The sequence below is a fragment of the Pinus tabuliformis genome, chromosome Q (assembly GCF_031772625.1).
Source record: "Pinus tabuliformis cultivar Carrire ecotype Pingquan chromosome Q, CPIR1, whole genome shotgun sequence".
NCBI lineage: Eukaryota > Viridiplantae > Streptophyta > Pinopsida > Pinales > Pinaceae > Pinus > Pinus tabuliformis.
This window is the reverse complement of record NC_142296.1, coordinates 1,123,073,457-1,123,093,266: the sequence shown is the minus strand read 5'-3', so window position 1 is coordinate 1,123,093,266 and position 19,810 is coordinate 1,123,073,457.

Genomic DNA, 19,810 nt, shown 5'->3' with positions numbered 1-19,810 from the left:
ATATAGAGTGATCGTCCCAAGGAGGAGGGGCAAGATCCTTGAGGTACCCAACCTCTTGGATGAGACCTTGCTATGGGAGACCCGATGTGGAGTAGCAGGAACTGACTGATTGGGTAGAGACAGATGCGGATGGAGCACCAGAGAGAGCGACAGTACAGGGAATCCCAGGATAGCGCATAGCTAGCAGGCTGTAGCAATGCGAGAGGCACAAGTTTTTTGCATAGTGCTAGGTGGCACAAAGAAGTGTACAATGGTGGGAGATGCACAGAGATGTTGCAGTAGCACAGATGTCAGAGAGGGAGCACTTGTCAATAGCAGGTAGAGCTTTAGCATCAGAGTATGTTCCTAGCCCAACGGAGTGGTCAATTGGGAGTGTTTTTGTTCCAAGTGTTGTTGGAGCAAGTGGACCGGGCAAATGTGTTGCATGTAGAACATTCCAAAGTTGTCGGATAAGGGTTGCAGATAATCCATATCTTGTTGAGAGGGAGTGTTGAAAATGCAACAAGATGATGGAGCTTAGTGGAAAGGAGTCGACTTCACTAGGTGGGCCCGTGGGCTATTTTTGGCGCAAAGTCTATTTTTAGACATATGGATCATGGTCTATGGGTTGCAGGATGCTATTTGTGGATGATTGGTCATGTTGGTAAAAATAGATGGACTTCTATTTTTAGACATATGGGCGGAGTCTATTTTTAGACTGCCAGTCTAAAAATAGAACAGTCGAATATTATTAGCTCTTAATAATATTTGGACTATAAACATTATCTTATCCTCTTGGAGCACTTCAGTTCGAGCTACGGGTGTGGCACATGCAGCTGATAGAAGGAAATACACTTTTCTTATGGGTTACTTGAGCTATTGCATGAAGGACTTTAGTTAGAACTCAAGTGGTTGAGTTTGGTGGAGTTGATTGTGGAGTTGATGGAGTTGTGTTCAGTTTGACTTGGTTGAACTGGTTGTATTTTAGTCTAACTAAAGAATACACTAGTGATGATTTGTGTGAATTAATTATTAATTAATTCACTAATTATTAACTCTTAAACTAACTCAAGAATACATCAGTTAACTCAGTGCATGGACAATTAAATGGAGACAAGTGTTAGAGGTGAGTGAAAGGGCAAGACAGCTGTCAGTTGTGACTATAGTTGTGCATGAGATTTGCACATGCATGGATTGAGTAATTTCCAATGAGGATTGCATGGTTCAGCCAAGAAAAATACAAGTTTTCTTCATCCATTCTCATTATTCTCATGCGGGATTGCGCAGTGGAGGCAGGCAAGTAGCATAGGAGATTTGAACATGTGATTGATTCAGATCTGAGCTAGTTTGTGTGTAACAAGTGGAGATAGTACTGAGTACTTGTGAGGAGTATTGTACTATGTATTGTTACATGTTCTCAATCATTATAATATACAGATAGTGTGGGGTTTTCAGCTGTATGCTTTCCCCAGGTTACATACTGTGTTAATGTGTGCATGCGATTGATGTTTCATTGTTTTTAATTCTGCAAAATTGATGATCAACGTAGAGGAGGTTATGTATTATGCATGCATTCCACAATAGTGTATAATTGGGATAATCTCTGTGAATAAGTGTCATATTATTCAAAATTTCTACAATGCCCATAGTCGGTTTCATATTTTGGTTTTTTCATGCTTATCCAATTAGTAGAAGAGGAGAAGTGGAAACATCTAAATGAGAAAACCCAAATCATAGGTGTCTATATGCTTCTCTGAAGGAACAACCTCTTCTGCTCTCAACAAGTCGAGATCCCTCTTCTGCCCAAAAATGAAGAAGTGTTAATGCATTGTCCTCTTTAAAATAAATAAATAAAGGGGAAAGAAAAGAAAGGATTCTTATGGAGAGAGGTGAAACATGCAACTATGTTGGGGTACTGCCCAGGCTCACTAGAAGTGGAGTAATGTTTGTGTTCCTATGTGACTCCGCTGGGGTACTGTCTAGGCCTACTAGTAGCGGAGCAATACCAGAGATGAAAAACTGTACTCTAAAAATCTTAATCTCACGAGCTACACTACCCTTCAAAAGTAGAAACATTCTGATATAGTTGAATCTTATATTGTGTTCAATCGAGAATACATAAAGGGAACCATCTCTATTCATGGTATATGTGGGTGTTACATTAAAAAATGTCACCATGGCTATTTACAGTTAGTATGGCTCCATCAACAGTCATGCTATCCTCCTGGGCAAGTCTCATGCCTCTGCTCTCCATGTCAAACTTCAAGAAAGAGAGAAAGTCTTTGTAAATATGTTTATCTCTGGGTACGCAGATTCTCTCGGCCTTACCTGCGGGTACGCACCTAATGTTCACAAAAGCTGCGTACTTGTATGCTCTGTATGTAAAGGGGCAGGTGCGTACCCCTGTAAAGGTCAAAATGCGCAAGTTTCATCTTTAAAAAGTTACTTGTGGTCATTTCTAGAGGTTTCTAGAAGTATGTCTGACGTGTATGAAGCGCCTCCAGATGGTTCATGTACCCCTACCAAAGAGGAACTTATCCCATCAATAAGGGAGCTATCCCATCCAAAGAGGGGATTATCCCATTGATGGTGGACCTGATTAACTTCCTCTTGAGCACTATAAATACAGGCATTGGGCCAGAAGGAGAGGAGGTTGGAAGCTAAACATTTCTAAGGGTAGATGCTGCTGGAATTAGGACTCCCATTTAGAAGCTTGTGAGGAGAGATTACCATCTTTGCTTGTTCTATTTGGAGGTGGGTGAGCTTTGTCAAAGTAAAGGAGAACTCTTGATGGACCCTGGGAGGAACTTGCACAACACCAAGGCTCAGGTTGTAATTGTTCCTTTTGTTTCCTATTAATGCAAATGAGTCCATTCTTCTCAATAACTTGTTATTTATGAGTTGTTTCATGTACTCCTTGGTCTATGTGTTAAATATGTTTTATTTTATGAGATTATCAAGTGCTATTTAATCGTTTGATTGTTAGTGAATGCAGGTTTCGAAGTGAAGGAGGAGCTCATCCGGATCAGCGAGGCTGGACTGCTACAACAGCATTGGACTACAGGTAGGATCTAAACACTTGATTTCTTATATAATAAATGCATGTTTAGAGAAGGATTGCTCTCATTTGTCTTGTTTGTCACTAGAGAGTCTTAGGCTCCTAGGGAGGTTGGTTGTGTCTGCACTATCGACTCTTTCCGCCTGACAAAATGGCGACTCCACTGGGGACTCCATTGATGTGAAAGTATTTTCCTTTGTATGCAACTTTGATCTGAGAAAAGTCATTTATTTTCTGGTTTTTGCCTCTGTGACTTTGTATTTGGGTGGGTTAGCTTAGGGTTAGATTGAATTTAGCTTTTCTTGGTTTTTTCAGTAGTACGCACCCTTTGAGTATTGCACAGTGCGTACTTGTACACACTGTTACTGTGTGCACAGAGCGGGCCCGCACCTGTTTTAACAGGTTGCCTGCGTACCCTGCTAAAAATTAAGAAATTTCCATTTTTTACATTTTTCCTCTTAGATTTTGCTTTTTCTTAGTTTTTACTGCCCAGATCCATTAGTCTCTTGTCAAAAATCTTCACCTGAACTTGTTTCGATAGCATTGAGTGTTTTAGTGGATTTCATAGAAATTTAAGCCCTAGGGTTTGATTTTTGAGTAGGTCCTGTAGTGACTTTGGCGGTAGAAGTTGTCAAACCTTAGATCTCTCTGGTTTTGTCAGCCTTCTTAGAAGTCGGACCTGTCATAAAGTCTACCTGTGAGAGAAACTTACCTTTGAGTTGTCTCTTTGGCAAATTTCGAAGTGCTTGTTGATTGAGTATTGAATTCCATTTTACAAAAAGAACAAAAAGATTTGAGTTTTGTTTTGACTAGTCTTTTGATTCTGCATTAGCTGGTCCTTGGCTTGATTGTGGTCAAGTAAAACAACCTAGAATCATCTTTGTAGGCTTTTGCCTCGTTAGGTTTGCTTTAGAGTAAATTTCTTTTTGATTTGCTTGTGAGTCAAGTTTTCATAGATTTTATAGCTTTTGAGATTGATTTTCGTTAAAATAGATTTATATGCTTTATTAAATAAAAGAAAATACAAAAACATCTCCTTTGAAAAGTTTTGTTTCAAGTAGCTTTGAGAGATTTTGAAAGAAAAAGAATTTTTCGTGCACGTAAGGAGTGGTCATGTTTGTATGCTTGGAAAGATAAAGAGAATTGTTTCTTTGATTGTCTTTACTAAGAAAGTTGTTTTCTATAAAATTTGCATTTTCCAACTCTCTTAGTTAGGAGTTTCATTGAAAGAGAAAAGTAGCGTAAATCATCTTAGGTGCATCTTTGTAGTGGTTTTGAGTCGAGTCTACACACCATTGGTTTCATTTCCGCTACCTTTTGTCTTTAAGAAAAACCATAAAATTAACGCTTAAAGTAAAATCAACTTAGTAAATTTTATTTACTAGGGCTCTGAAACACCAATTTAGATCAGGCTAGTGTCTTGGAGTAGGAGAGTAATTAACTCTCCAACAACAAAACCAAACAAGTAGCTTATCTTGTGATAGAATAAATCCAATTGTCTCATTTGTACTCTGGGAAAGCTCCTCTTAAAGGAGAAGCACGAGCTCGTGTCCGAACCAGTGAGGGGATCAATCCTCCCTCGTTGGGAACGACGCCAGACACGCACGTATTACAAACGGTAAACCTCGGATTAACCATTGTCGAGGAGCCAGGGGTCACTTGTCGGTAAACCTTGGATTATTGTCAAGGAACCGACAAGGGGATTGAGCTTGATACTCTGCCCTTGCGTGCTGTCGGAGTGTAGACTGTTCCCCCAGGTGCATTTGTTGCGGTTGGTAACCTTAGTGACCATTATCTTTAGGATTCTACCGAGGTGACGGTGGAGGGAAGATCCCACTGTACCTGGAGCAGACGTCGGCTAGACTCACTTGGATTTTCTGGGGGGTTCACTTCACTCGAGACGGTTAAAGTGGAGGAACTTGTGCCGGTCTATTCATTAAGCAGGTTGCCGGGGTAACTGTTCCACCCGCCACTTCTGTACTGAATCCGGCGATGTTGGGTTTCATCTCCAACTAGCGTTTTCGGTCTGGAAGGCTACTGTTTGTACTTGGTTTGACGCCCTAGATTCTTTAGGCGTGTGCTTCAAATTTGTTTGGTTCTTTAGAGACTTTAGGTGGTTTGATTTGAGATTTTACTTTGTTTTCGTGTGTAGTAGTTAAAAGTTTTTAGCTGTGGCGGAATTACCGAGACAGTCCCGTAGACTTCGGGGCCAGTCTCCTGAAGTTGTTTCTGTGGCCGAATTGTTGAGGAGATCCCGTAGAATTCAGGGTGAGCCTCCTCGAGACGACCCCAGTAATCTAGAAGGTTTGAAGGTCCTTGTAACTCCTCCTAGTGGCAGTAGAGTAGGTTCACCTGAAGAAGGAGAATCTTCCTTGGTAGTCCATCCAGATTACCAAAGTCTAGAGACAGGTTATAATCCCGAAGCTGTTACAGTTTCTGAGCTTGCTGGTAGTTTTTCGTCTACTAGTGATATAGGCGAAGAACCTGAAATATCTGAACCTGTTACTCCGACTTCTAGTGTTCCAGATTCACCAAGAGTAGAACGAGTTATCACCGAAAATCTTCCCACTGGTCTGATTGCTATTGAATAACTTTCTCCAGAGGAAGAAATAGGCGTCTCTAACCTTGAAGATCAAATTACTATTGATCTAAGGGAGCGTGAATCCATATTTTATAGTCCTCCTAGGAGTACTACTTGGTACCTTTCGTTAACTAACTATTTAGACAACTCAGGGTTAAGTTTTTCTTCACCTCGTACTCCTTTTCCACCTAGAGGTATTTATACTCCTGTAAATATGTCTGGTCAGTCGTCCGTGTTTACTCAAACTCCTGAATCTTTCTTACACGGCGGTCCTTCTGTTCCCACCGGGTATCAATCACTTTCTGGTACTTTTGCGGGGGCATCTCCTCAACCCGTCGATCATGGGTCATTAGCTGGAAACAATGGTAATAAACCGTTGGGTATAGGGGACATTTACATGATGTCAGGTTCAGTTCCCGTTTCTCAACCTCAAGGTGGCCAATTACCGCCTGGGGGGCAGCCTCAATTAACGCCTGGGGGGCAACCTCAAGGTACACAAATTGTGTCCGGGGGGCAACCTCAAGGTCAGTATGTACCTATGGTGCAATACATGCCTCAAGGTCAACCCCAGCCTCAATATGTACCCCAGGGTCAACCTCAGTATCAATATTTACCTCAAGGGTATCAACCTCAAGGGTATCAACCCCAAGGGCATCAACCTCCAGGTCAAGGTCAACCCCAGTATCAGTATTTACCCCAAGGTTATCAACCTCAAGGTCAATACTCGAGTCAAAGTTATCAACCACCTCAAGGTCAGTCATATGCTCAAGGTATGGGAACTGTACCTTTCGGTTATCAATCCTATCCTCAATCCGATTACGGATCTCAGTATTCTCAACCTGTTATGGGTCAATACCCCGGAATGTTAGTGTGGGATCCATCACAGGGTCAACAGGTGTTGCAGCCAAGTATACAGTTGGTACCTCAAGCTGGACAACCCTTAGTTTCTGGTCCACCCCAGCAACCGCAACCTGTCCAGTCAAATGTTCAAACTTCTGTAACTTCGGTAGTTACTCAGCCGCCAATTGCACCTAGTACTCCATCTCAAACGGCTGCTGCAACTACCGCTACATCTGCCGCACTTACTTCTAGAGTATCGACAGCTCCGGTTTCTACTGTCTCTGCAACCACTCCTCAGGTATCTTTACCGTTGTCTGGATCTACGATTCAAACCACGGTCCAGATGCCTACAGGTCAGCCTGGTATAAGTACGGTTGTCACTACTCAACCTCAATTTGTTCAACAACCGTATCAAGGACAGTACCAACATGGGCAAGCTGTCCAACAGCCGGTTTACCAGTATCAACCGTATCCTGGGTACACTTATCAACAACCTCAACAACCCCAGTACGGTCCGGTTAATCCTGGTTTTCCAGGAGGATATAATATCCCTAATGCGATTCCTGTTCCTAGTTATCCTGGATATCCTCCTCCTGGGACTGGTCTTGTGACCCAGATTTTAGAGATCCTAACCGGCAATTACCGTTTATCGCAACTTTGGATTTACCAGACTTGACGCGCCTAACGAACGATCCAATTCAATATCTTTCGTTCTGGCCGCCAATGCCAAATAAGTTGCCCAGTGATATACCCAAGTTCGAAGGTAAGTCTGGAGAGGATCCGTCCAATCATGTGATGACTTACCACCTCTGGTGTGCTTCAAATTCTATCTCGGATGATTCGATCCGCTTACGTCTTTTCCAGCGTACACTCATTGGTCTCGCGGCCAAGTGGTACATTGAGTTACCACGGGCCTCTTTTTACAATTTCAGCCAGTTAGCTACCTCGTTCTTAACTCACTTTCAGTTGCCGGTCAGATACGATAACGGCACGGAGTTATTAACTTCACTAAAACAATCGACGTCCACGTATATTTCTGATCACATTCATGAGTGGAGACGTCGAAGAAGGTTAGTGAAAGTTTTTATTCCGGACCAAATCTTAGCTGAATGGTTTGTTAAATCATTATTACCGAAGATTACTGAAGATGTAGCTAAGGCCGGAGTAGTTACTGAGGAGCAAGTCATTGCTCAGGCGCAGTACCTTGACTTAGTTTATACTCAGTCGGGTACGTTACACGACAAGATCCCAGATCTTCCAAAATCGAATCAAATCGCTGCTGCTCCTTCGGGATCTCATGCCGCTGATGGTATGATTGGTACGGTAAACACAAAGAGCAAGAAGAAATCTTCCAAGAATTCTACTACTCCTATAATCACCTTGCCTGATTCCCCGACAGGAGAGTCTTCTCCTGAACTTTCCGCTGATATTCACGCTGTAGAGTCATCTACGGCCAAATCAAAAAACGGCAGAAAAAAGAAAGGAAAGAAGAAGGCTAAAGCAGACAAGGCTCCGAAGGAGAAAACGGAAAAGTCGGAAACCAATGACGAAAAGCGCAAACCTCGATATCCTTGTCTTATTTGTGAAGAGGATCATTTTACAAGAGATTGCCCTCATCGGGCCGAGGTTGTGAAAATAGTCAAAGGTTCTCCCACTCCTGCTGTGTTAAAAGATCCATTTCCAAAGCAGGAGAGTAAGATGATAGTAAGAATTATGGTAGTAAGAATTCTGTTGATGGTAAGGAAGCAGAATCTTCTCATTCTAATCCATCAACCTCAGCTCCTGGTTCCGATCCACTACAGATCGAAAAACCTAACCCAGACTTAGTAATCAAACCGCCCGCCAAGGGTGTACTTCGAAGGTCTGCTTTCAATCCACATGCGAGAGCGGCCCAGAATTACAACATTGTTGAGGATTTAGCTGTTTCACCCTCAGCAATGTCGACTTTAGAAGTGCTGCAATCATGCCCAGCACAACGAAAATTACTTTTGTCGGCTATCGGAGCTGTTGATGTTCAGGACCCGAATATGATAATCTTCGATCTAGAAAATAGTACACCGCGTCTACCCCATCAAATGGCTTTCCAGATTCCAGTGATAGTCAAAAACATGCCTATTCATCGGACTGTAATTGATGAGGGAGCTTCCACGTGTATTATGTCGATTCAATGTTGGAGATCGCTTGGTTATCCTTCGCTGAACCAATCCCCGACCATCCTTAAGGCCTTTGATGGCCGTGGGTTCCGTCCGTTTGGTATTCTACAGGAATTGCCTATAGGGGTAGAAGGTAAAACCGTTAGTCTGGATGTGGAGGTGGTTGATGCCCCTCTAGACTACAACCTTCTTTTGGGTCGAAGTTGGTCATATGCTATGACAGTGGTCGTTTCATCGGTCTTCAGAGTAATAAAGTTTCCACATAACGGTAAGATCGTGATGATTGATCAGCTGACATACTTTTCATCCGACCCAGCCTCTTCAGAGAGTATCCAGCATGTCGGTAAGACGACAATCCCTTATAGGGACGTTGGCGTAGGCTTAGTTAAAGATTCCGGTTTACTGGGAACTTGTCCTTTCCCTCAAATCAACGCAGACCCTTCATTTGCATCAATTCATATGATTACATCAGACACCATTATTTACGACGATCCTTGGATCATCCCATCTGAATCTGAGATAGACTCATTCGGTGATGCTATGCCTTTGAGTCCATATGAAATTGCTTATGAAGCCGTTATGTCTTTTACCGACTCGTGTTCAACCCAAATCGACCAAATGAATGTGGTCAATGAAGAATCATTTTTCACATCAACCTTAGAACGGATAGCGTTTCCCGAAGTCGTGTCATCTGACGAGCAACTTCGCGAAATCCTAAGTGTAGACGATCTACCATGGGAAGATCTCCATCATAGATCTTCGTTTTTACCTGAGGATGATGCTTTTGAAAATGATTTTTCATCTATCTTTACCACTGAATATGTCAAAGACGCTCAAAATCCAACGAAACATTCTGATTCAGAGTTGAATTTAGGGAATATTTCTCACACTATTCCCATTGACATTTCAGTGAAGCCCAGAATTGAGGAAAACATTCATATAGGTGCCTCATGTACAGAAGATGAAATTCAAACTTACAAGGCCCTATTCCAAGAATTTCGCGATGTGTTTGCCTGGTCTTACGAGGAAATGCCAGGAATCGACCCTGCCATTGTTGTTCATGAAATAAAGACCTACCCGGACGCTAAACCCGTCCGGCAACGGTTGCGTCAGATTCACCCCCGGAAAGCGGCTACGATTAAAGCATAAGTCGAGAAGCTGTTGAAAGCAGGTTTCATTTATCCAATCCCATTAACGGATTGGGTATCGAATATTGTTCCGGTCAACAAGAAACAAGGAACAATAAGAATCTGTATCGACTATAGGGATATAAATCGAGCTTGTCCAAAAGACAACTATCCTACGCCTTATATCGATCAAATTATTGATGATTGTACCGGAAGTGAAATGTTTTCCTTTATGGATGGTTTTTCGGGCTATAATCAAATCAATATTCTACCTACCGATCGACCAAAAACGGCATTCATTTGTCCATGGGGGACATTTGCTTATTGCAAATTACCTTTTGGGCTTAAGAATGCCAGAGCCACTTTTCAACGGGCGATGTCTTACGCATTTCATGACATCAAGCACATTGTGCAACCATACCTCGATGATTTGCCTGCTCATTCTTTACATCGAGCTGATCACCTTGTCCACTTACGAGCAATCTTTATGAGGTGTAGGCATTATCGAATTCTGTTGAATCCCCACAAGTGTGTTTTTTGTATAGAGACGGGTCGATTGCTGGGATTTGTTGTTTCAAAAGCCGGCATTCGCGTCGATCCCTCGAAGGTCGAAGCTATCATCAAATTGCCTCCTCCTTCGAGTTTGCGCCAACTCCAAAGTTTGCAAGGGAAAGCAAACTTTTTATGCCGATTCATTCCAAACTACGCCGAGGTCACTAAAGATTTTACACGGTTGTTGAAACATAACGCTCAATTCTTTTGGGACGAGATTGCCCAACAATCTTTTGATGCACTTAAGCACGCGTTGACCCATGCACCGTTGTTGCATCCTCCCAACTACAACCAAGACTACTTCTTATACCTCGTAGCTTCGCATTCCACCATTGGAATGGTGTTAGTTCAAGAAGATGAATTCGGAGCGGAACATGTGATATATTATCTTAGTAGGACATTAAACCCCACTGAGCTAAAATATTCGCATGTGGAGAAGTTGGCCCTGGCAGCCGTTCAAGCTGTCCAGCGTTTTCGTCACTACATTCTTCTCCGTAAAACTACAGTTATTTCGGATTGCAACCCTATGATTTATATTTTGACAAAACAACTGCTAGGGGACAAGTACTCTAAATGGATCGTTATCCTGCAAGAGTTCGACTTGGAGTTTGAGAAGTCCAAGTCTAAGAAATCCTTAGTTTTTGCGGAATTGATGTGTGATTTCCCGCGTGCTGACACAGAAACTGTGGCAGAGGAGTCCATTGCGGATGAATCTTTGTTTCTTATCAGTACTTTAGATCCGTGGTACGGGGATATAATCATCTATCTCCAAACCCAAACCTTTCGGCCTGAAGCTTCAAAGTCGGAACGTCGAAAAATTCGGTTTCAATCCCAACAATACAAGATTATTGGAGATACACTTTATCGCCGGGGGGCAGACTTAGTTTTTCGACGTTGTTTAACTCACGAAGAGGCTGAGAGGGTTTTGAATGATTGTCACTCTGGAGCATGTGGCGGTCATATGTCTGGGTATGCCACAGCTCAGAAGGTGTTGCACGCTGGCTATTTCTGGCCGTCCATGTTTAAAGATTGTATCATTGCGGTCCGGAAATGCCACAACTGTCAAGTGTTTGATCGCAAGATGCACGCACCACCTGCTCCTCTCCATCCTATAATTGCCGTTGGTCCTTTCGCCAAATGGGGTATTGATTTTATTACTTGTAACCCTCACTCGGCCGGGGGGCATGCGTATATCATCCTCGCGGTTGATTATTTTACTAAATGGGCCGAGGCGATGCCTACATTCGACGCAAGCGGCAAAACAGCTGCAGTTTTCGTATTCAATCACATTATAACTAGGTTTGGTGTCCCACAAGCAATCATCACTGACCATGGGAGCCATTTTTGAAACATCATGATGACTGAGCTTACAAGCCAGCTTGGTTTGCGCCACGATAGCTCTACTCCTTATTATCCGCAAGCCAACGGTTTGGTTGAGTCTATCAACAAAGTTCTAGTTATCATGATCCGACGAACCATTGGTATTCATCGGTCGAATTGGCACAACATGTTATTTTCAGCGCTATGGGCATACCGAACTTCAGTGAAAACTTCAACAGGGTTCACTCCTTTCCAGCTAGTTTATGGCTTGGAAGCTGTGTTACCCATTGAATGCGAAATCCCATCACTTCAAATGGCTGTCGAATTACTCCCAGCTACTTCCGAAGAGGAGAAACGTTTATTATAGTTAGCTCAATTAGATGAGACTCGACGTGACGCTGCATTGGCAATCGAGACTCACGCGAACCGAATGAAAGCTCAGTATGATAGAAATGTGACCCCTCAGAGTTTTTCAGAGGGAGACCTAGTGCTGTTATATGATCAAGCTAACGATAAGCTAGGTGCTGGAAAATTTGTTCCTATGTGGCATGGACCCTACATTGTAAAGCGAAAGCTAGCAAAAGGGGCCTATGAGCTGGTAGATTTTGATGGGGACTCCTTGGGTAAACCCAGAAATGGACTTTACCTAAAGAGGTATTATGCTTAAATGGTGGGTATGGAGATTTTTAGTTAGGTTAGGTTTTCTTTCTAGCCAGTATGTTTGTTAAGTTTAGATAGTGTGCTTAGCTTAGGAAGTGTGTTTTTCGTCATTATTCTAGCTTATCTTGGTTTTACTCTTGATATTGCAGATGTCGACGCCTCTCCAAACGTACATTGGATTTGCCGATGGTGCTTGTCGTAGTACACAGAATATCTCTTCCACAGCTTGGGTTATCTATTCGCCCTCTGACGAGTTAGTTTCTATGCATGGGGTGAGCCTCGGTCAAACGACGAACAACATTGCAGAATACAGTGCAGTGGTTGAATTATTATCTGAATCTATTTCATTTGGAATTCGACGTTTGATAGTGAGGTTAGATTCTGAACTCGTTGTATTACAGCTTAATAGAGTATATGCCATTAGCAATCCTGTGTTATTATGGTTGTTTTTGAGAGTGCGTCTCTTGGAACGTGAATTTGATTACATTGAATATCAGCATATTCCAAGGTCTTTAAATACATTAGCAGATGCAATTGCTTCTCGAATGTTGGACAGACATTTGCGATAATCATACAAGTAAATTTAAAAAACATTTCATCACATATGTTAAACAAAATGAGCCGGTAATAATGATATATATATATATAGATAGGAGTGTGTCAAAAATATACATCGTCTTCGATCATAGGTTGAAAAACACCTTATGATCGGCAAAAATGATAAGTACAAAAAACCAAAATGTCATATGTGTCTACAAAAGTGACTAGTCAATCACTGGTGGTGCTCTCTATACGAGTGTTGGATACCTATACCAATAGGTTTCATATTTCATGATTGGCAAGGGAAAGTCCAAATATGCTCTGCTTTGATATCACAAAGATCCCATATTTCCTAGAGAACAAGAGGTGTGTAAAGTGTTTCAATGTTGATGACCTTATTTCAATTTTGGTGGATGATCCAACAGTTTAACCTGGATCATGCCATGTTTTCAATTTTCGGTTATAGAATAGAGAAAGAAGTCTGTCCAAACTGCTTAATCTTGGCAGACAACTAGTTCAGGTAGAGAAGAAAAGGCTCCCAACAGCTTAATCTGGGACCTTGGAAGAGATAAGGGTAGAAGTAGATAGAAAAAGCAAAAGAAAAAAGCCAAAGAAAAGAAAGGGCAAGTAAGGGTCTGCAAGTCCAAGTGCACCCTCCAAGAAGAAATAAAAATGCTAGGCAAGTAGCTGGGTAAGTAGTTGGGGTTGCAGAAAGGTTATCCCTACCATTGCAGAGATGGTAACTGTGGGTATCAAAGCAAAGTCAATTAATTGACAAAGGTGTTCTTCTTCATCGAATTGCAGCAGGAAGCATGACTAATTTCCCTCACTCCCCTCCAATTTCATTTCTAACATTCCCCCATCAGCTTAGATTCATGGAAAAGACTAAGGTTTCATGGTGGTTCTTAATCTTTAGAAGCCACATTTCTTGTCTAAAAATCTTTTCATTTTGATCTACTCTTAAAACCAAGTTTGTTTCACATAAACTTAATGGTTTCCCCTCCACTTACCCTCTCATCCATATTAACTCTAATTCTACTATGTAAATCCCCTATATTACCTTTTCCCCTATTAGTACTAACACCATGGTGTATAAACCCCAAGCATTATATAAATACCCACCCCTTGGTATTATAGCCAATAAGTCTTGAGTCAGGGATCGAATGACACCTGGTCATGTTGATGAACCTAGGCCAAGTACCTCTTCCCCTTCATGAGCTAATTCCTTCATTTTGACCCCCTTTTGCACATAAAAACCCCTAAAAAGCCTAATTTCTACCCTCACCCGCTTCAAATGGCCAAAAATCATGAAAAACCGACATGTTCTCTTTATGCTAAGTCTAAAGGGCGGAGCTATTTTCAAACAAAACGTGAAAACCCACTTTTACATAGTCTCCGCCATCGCGCAAATTCCCAGAAAAAACATTATTTTAACCCTCCCCTTCCCCGTACTTGGTTGTCACTTTACTTGTCCCGACAACCGTCCGATCAAATACCTCCCGTTACAACGGCCCTGATCGCGTCGGAGTCCTTCCGACGTCCGAGAATTAAGCGCGCTATCTCCCTGTCACGTCAGTGTTCCGATCACCGCCCGATTTGGCCCCTCCAGATCTGACGGCCACCATAGCGTCGGAGCTCATCCGATGCCCGAAGGTTACCTCCCGACGGCCGTATAAAGGTTACGTCACGCTGTATCCACGCATCGGCTCCACAATCCGTCGGAGGTACTACTGCTGCAAACCGCCATCGTACCGTAGGCGGTGCGATATCAAACCGCCGCGGTTTCTGGTTTTGCCGTTCCCGCCTACGTGACCTCAGCAACCCGTCATCGCTCCGTCACCCCAGGTACGCCGTCTTGTCATTTCCTTGCCCAGCCATTGGTCCACCTGTCCTGCCATCTCACTGCCCCAGTGGACCAACCAGACCCCGCCACCTGGCCCGATGACGGCTGACGTCATCCTCATGACGTCATGATGACGTCAGCACGAATCGCGGCCGAAAATTCGTGTTTTTTTGCCATTTTGAGCGCATTCATCGTTGTTTATCCTGCATGCATAATTACGACCAAACCTGCACCAGCCGCGGAAAAGTGTTTCCTGACCGCCAGAACGTCCATCTCTTCAGCGCCAGCAAGCTCTAACCAGTCCAACTCTACAGGTATTCGAGCTCTGAAACTCCATTTTCACTGCATTTCGCGTATCAATAAGTAACAGACCTTAAGACCCGAAATTCACCGTTAAATGCCACTGAATTGACATTTAGACTAAACCAGAGCCGTCACTACACTTCTGTCGAACCACTGTGGGTAATTTGAAAGAAAACTGTCGCTGGTTCGTGCAATGTGAACCCGTCACCTGCGGGAAACAAATCCACCACAAAAAAGCATACTCTGAGCATTTCTGCCACCCACCTAATCACTCAAAGGCAGTATTTCAACTGCTGCAGCCTTTACCTTCACCCTTCACTCATAAAACCATCATTGTCTGCAAAGAAACTTTGTCGGTGTTACTCTGCATAGTAACAGCAGTCTTCAAAGAGAACCACATCCCAAGAAGAGTCATGGATCCCCTGTAGCTCCTATAGCCCTCAATGTAGCTCCCCTGAATGCCCCTAATAGAACATTGGACACAAGAGCATTAACAGACCTGGACTACAAGATATCAGAGGAAATGTTGAGCAAAAGCAGGTTCCATTTACAAATCCTAAATGAAATAAAGATCAAACATGAGAGGGGGACAGACATCCTGGGAATTTGGGATTCATTTCTCCCAATATTCAAGCTTCCTCAGGTTAATCAATTCCCTGAGCTTATCCACTTAGTTGCTGATTACTATGATGCATCCCAGAGGGCAGTGCTGGACTCTTCAGGCTCAATTCTGTTCCTCATTACCCCTGAAGCCATCAGGGAGATGTTGCAGTTCAAGACAGATCAAAAGTTGGTCCCTCTATCATTAGCTGATTTAATAGTACAGGGAGCCAGGATAACAGAGGCACAGATCACAAAGCTTAATCAGATTTTCATCAAAGCTGATACTGTGCAAACTCCTCCCATCCATTTTGTCTACCTCAACCAGTTGGGCTTAGACCTTGTTGACATGATCAGTCCCATCTTGGGATATGATTCAGTGGAGTATGTGGAGGAAACTGTTCTACAAATGATGCTTATGTTTTCCCCAGGAAAGAAACCAATCTACTATGATTATGCCACATACATATCAGATAAGATGCATGAGCAGTTGATGAATCTGTCAAGAGAAAGGGTATTTAAATACACCTCTTACCTATATCATCTGCTCCTATACTTCCAGCATGATAAGTTCTCCTTCCCAAAGAAGAGAGAAGATGCACAGGGCAATCTGAGATCAGTAGTGTATTGGACATCCGTTTTTCACATAGTAAGCTGTTCTCCATACACCTACTGCGAATTTATTGATCTTTTCATCCATCCAGCCTTGACTCTACTGTTGGGTTCACCTCCTCCCAGACTGACAGACGAAATGCAAAGACTCCTGCATTTATCAAAAGCATACAGTATTGGGGATTGGTATTTCTACCAACACCACACCGTTATCAGACTATATGGGTGTGAGTTGCCCCCATTTAAACTACCTAGATTTGTGCCTATGAGGCTACTTGCCTTGGAATACTTCAGGCAGTTTGGTTATGTGGATATGCTCCACTTTTCAGGAAAAGGTAAGAAGGCACAGTTAAAAGTCAGAAATCAACTTGGCCATTTCCTTCTCAATGAAAGGGATGAAGGGTGGAGAGAGGCAGATAGAATACTTGGGGGCCTTGGTCTCAAATACAGCTTCATATGGAAACCTTATGACCCCAACAACTTCATTACAATGAGGAGGCTCAAATACAAATTATCTGCTTATGGTCATTATAGCCTTCCTCACTTAGAAAAATATGCCAACCAAAGCAAGTGGAGAAGAGGAACTTTAGAAGAAAATGTGACCCAAGAAGAGCTTAATCAAAGAGCTCTAAGAAACCTTAAGAAGATGGCTGACCTTGAGTTTTATTCACAGGTCACCTCACTGCCAAGCACACAAATTGGAGCAGCAGCGTCCTCCTCAACTGCCCAACATCAAGCTACAAGAACTGGTGAAAACATCTCAGAAAAAGGCAAAGGTAAAGAGATGGAGCAGGAACAGCAGGAACAGCAACAAAAACAACAGCAGCAAGGAGAAGGGCAAACTCAAACTCAGCAGCCTTTACAGCAAGAGAATGTGATAGATACCCCAAATATTACTGAGCAACAGGCCCAAAATGAGGAACTCTCAAGGCCTGAAATCATCACAGATGCTTCAGTCCTCCAAACCCCACAGAAGGAGGACCTAAGCAGAAAGAGGGATAGAGAAACCCCCATGACCTCATCCATCAATCAAGGGGAAAAGAGACAAAGATTGAATGATTTCCCCGAGGAAGATGAAGCAATTAGACAGGCAATGGGTATGGGCCCGCCCAGTAGGGAGGCCTCGGTCAGCTCCTTCCACCATGATCAAGACAGGACCATTAGAGGAGAAGTCACTTCCTCCAGCCAGCAGAGGGAAGCAGAGGTAGGCATAAAGCAGCAATTTATAGATATGAAGAGGCGAGGTGAACCTATGAAGATAAAATTATACAACCATTTGCTGAAATTGGCTCCCTTTAATCAACAAAGGTTGATGTCTGCTTTTGATCTAGAAGAAGGCAAACTGACTATGAGTCACTTTATGCCTACGGCGCTCCAGCCACAATCCACTGCTGACTATCTTAGGACTAACCTAGAGGTCCTGGCCAAGGACATACACCCTATGGACAAAATTGAGCTGCATAAGCAAACTGGCGAAATGGTGTATGCTTCCTTGGCCGACAAGACTTTGGAGAATTATAAATTAACAAGCAGTCTGAATGCCACAGCTTCCCAGCTAGAACTGGAGAGGGCCTCTTCTCAGGCCAAAGACAACAGGATAAAATCCCTGGAGGAAATCATTGTAGAAATTGGGCACAATCCCAATGACATCAAAGGGATACAAGAGATCCTGAAACTTAGAGATGCTGACATGGCTGCACTAAGAAAGAAGATCAAAATTCCAGCCACTATCCATCCACAGACTGATGAGATAGCAAAGCAAAGGCATGAGCAGGATTCTACTACCCTGCTAGTCTCCATTTACAAAGAGCTTGTGAAGGCACAAGAAAAATTGGGGCAATATGAAGCTACACAAGCAGCTCTACAAGCATCATTAAAACAAGCACAAGAAGGGCAGACATCTCAGCCCCCTCCTCAAGTCATCAATCTTGAGGAGACTGCTCCTACTACGGAGCCTCCACCTCAGCAGGCTGAACAAACAGCTACATCCACTTCAGCAGCACCTACAAGTACAGAACAGCACATAGCCTAGACATGCAGAAATTAAAGAATGAAATACAAATCTTGGAAGCTCAGATGACAGAGCTACATGAAACCAGAGATAAGCTGGCCAAGGTCAATGAAAGGCATGATAAGACAAAAAGAGAGGTGGGAGAAAAGGCCAGGGAAATCAAAGCCCTTAAAGACAGGATCAAGGAGCTTGAGAATGAGCTCAAGCTAGATAAAATCATATCTGAGGTCAGAGCAATGATATGGTCCAATATTGGCCAATCCATCAACAACCAATGGCCATATATTGAGACAATCCATGAGCAACTAGAGCTCATCCCAAAGGCACAGAAGGAAATCCGAACATCAAGGGCCTTATTAGGAAATATGCCTGAAGTTGCTACAAGAATGATCAATGTGCTTAACCACAAAACAAGTTCTCAGTTAGCCACCATTGGAATCACAAATAGAACTGAGACTATTCAAATAATCAAGAGGGTTCTTACTCTTAGAAATCTGGTGCAGACATTGGACAGAAGAACCCAGGATATGCAGACAGAGGTAAATAGGTTCATGGAGAAATTTCAGGTGTTGCAGAGTAGAGGACTCCCTAGCTTACTGAACAGCGGAGGGAAATTATTCACCCATGAACAGTATGCTAAAAGAGTAAATGTTTTTGCCTCAGCACAGGTCAATGAGAAGGCCAGCACTTCAGAAGACACAGGGCCTATTACAGGACATATTTTCTATAGTAAGATAGAAAATCTACTTTTTATAATGAATGAAATTAATCACTTGTTTGATGTGGCCCCAAATTTTTTCAAATATACAGAAGCTGAAGAGACAATGGAGGCCATCCTCAAGCATCAGCTCCCTACACAGGAATGGTGGACAGATGCAATACACAGAATTTTGTAATCACTAAGGCATTCACCAAATTTCTGTTTTATTACAAATTTTTTATAAAAGCGCAGTTCAGCAAAGTCAGCATGCAGCATAAATCAAAGCTGAGCCAACTCAGCGGATGTAGCGGCCAACAAAGCAGAAAAAGAAAACCACAGCTGGCAAACCCGAGAATGCACTGCGCAGCCAAAAGTAAATGCGTATTTCCAGAATTAAAACAGAGTAATGCAACCGACTCAGTGACTCTCAAAAGTCAAAACAATCCTCTGTCAGACATAAAGGGCATTTACGCTGCATTTAAAATTGTAATAACTCCTTGCCTACTTTCTGAACGTAATAATGAAGATATTTTCTCTCTCAGATGACTCAATGCCTGAGATATTTTGTATACGCATTTCTATAAAGTCCCCTTCGCATAAGATTGCAAAGGTTGTTGTTTATTTCTCCTGAAGAAGTTCTTATGCTGTAATCCTTTTCAGAAGTTAATAGAGCAAAGCAATGGAATTTCTCGGATTCCTGAGGTGTTGGATGCGTTCTGGTGTCTGTTGATAACTACTGGATCCCTGTGTATTTCATCATACAATAAGTCTCTGTATCTCTCTCTGTTAATTAGTTGTTTTGTTAAAATCCATATTAGTTATCTGTTTTCAATACTAAGCAACAAGGAAAAAGAATAGCTTTCAGGATTTATTCATTGAGTAACCTGAGTTCAATCTGCGTTGTTTATCAATGTTTTCTTCAACTGTAATC